Below are 1,578 nucleotides of genomic sequence, written 5' to 3' on the forward strand. Positions count from 1 at the left end.
ATTTACGCAGATTCTTGTAAATTTACTACGTATTATATGGGTCAATTAGTTGTCAACGTAGTACGGTGTAGAATAACAGAATTTTTGGTATAGTGTATCCACGTATTGCTATGAGACAAGACTGGATTTGGAAATCATCACCGGATTAAACTGAGAAAGCAAAATCAAAACATAGTGTAATAAAAGATGAGAGCTTGTGAAAAGTAAGTCATAACTATTAAACTTTCTGTATATTTACGTAAAAATATTAAATTTAAAAAAACGTAGGTCATTGAATATAATTTATATGCATATGATGAATTGAGAATAATAGATGTTCGAAGAACGTAATAATTATAAAACACCGTACATTAATAGGAAAAAGCCATAGAAAGGAGTAGAATCTAGATGCAAGTAGTTATTCTTTATCTTTTTGATGCAACAGTGCTTTACTGTGAATTTATAGTTAGAGAGCTATGACCTCTATTTAATTTCTATACGTCTGGACCTGGCTAAATCTGTGCTTTTAACTGTGGAGAAATTAAATCAATGTTAAGACGTAGTTTTACAGCTATTAACTTAACATGATGACATTAGTTACAACTGCTTTAGTGCAAATTGATATAGTGGCTCAGTGTTTTAAACACTGAATATCTGAAACATTTCATGAACTTGCAACTGATTGCAAGCTCAATCTTGAGCATGTTTCATGAATGGGAGAAATACGTACTAGTGCAAAAAAAATCAGGGAGACAATAGTTGCAAAAACACGAAATTTTGCCGTACTCACTCTTGAGATACAACCAAACTGTACTATTTTTAACCACTTCCGCGGGTGATACTCACTTGTATGACGATCAGGCCAAGGTTAATAAAAATGGACAAGGAAACGTCTTTGTTTTACAACACACCAGCGACTTTTACTGTCTGATTTAAACATCTATTATCCAAATTTTTCTCTCCTCGAAATTATCACGCGATTTTATTGACACTGCGCATTTTGATTAATTACAAGTATACTGTCTGACATTTCGCGTTAAAGGAAAGGAAGTCACTACACACACAGCACAGCTGCTTCCAAACAACACACAAAATGGCTTACAACTTATTACAACTCAAAAATTCTCTGATCATAAAATGATAAGAATGCAAGATTCGAAACTTGTCGTACTTACAGACCCTGCACTTTCCTGCACTTCACAGATCGCAGAGCCAATGCAAATTTCCAGTATTAAATAGGGGGGGATTCCGATGCCTCATTTGGATCGACCCTCTTCTTCTACCATATGAAAATAGACAAGGAGCGATCGAATTCGAAACGATCGTTCTGAAACTGCTCTTTTCATCGTATGAGGGCTCTTTCACACGATTGCAATTCCGCCAGTTGCGGACTTGCGCAAGTCATAAATTGTGCAAATAGAGATTTTTCCGTCAGCGGAAAATATCCAAATGGCGGTAATTTGAATGCTCAGTTTTATTTTAATAGAAGATTTAATGTTTTTTTTAATGATAGGCAAATGTATGCAAGAATAACGGCGATAAATTAAATAATTTTTTCAATGATTTAATGAAAAGAAACAAGCACATTCCAAATCCACT

General features: G+C 34.3%; 1 protein-coding gene across 6 annotated transcripts in view; it reads right to left on the minus strand.

The window, feature by feature from the left end:
* The window catches only part of LOC117170140 (E3 ubiquitin-protein ligase UBR2), a 34,737-nt gene extending 33,500 nt beyond the window's left edge, over window positions 1-1,237 (minus strand). For 3 of the 6 annotated variants that reach the window (XM_033356683.1, XM_033356684.1, XM_033356682.1), the window contains exon 1: window positions 826-1,108. The gene's annotated coding sequence lies outside the window, so the exon portion shown is untranslated. Of the gene's footprint in view, window positions 1-709; window positions 728-825; window positions 1,127-1,154 lie in introns of those variants that run through there. The other 3 variants (XR_004466725.1, XM_033356685.1, XM_033356686.1) reach the window with 3 other exon arrangements.
* Window positions 1,238-1,578: the final 341 nt, after the last annotated feature.

The sequence above is a fragment of the Belonocnema kinseyi genome, chromosome 3 (assembly GCF_010883055.1).
Source record: "Belonocnema kinseyi isolate 2016_QV_RU_SX_M_011 chromosome 3, B_treatae_v1, whole genome shotgun sequence".
Classification (NCBI taxonomy): domain Eukaryota; kingdom Metazoa; phylum Arthropoda; class Insecta; order Hymenoptera; family Cynipidae; genus Belonocnema; species Belonocnema kinseyi.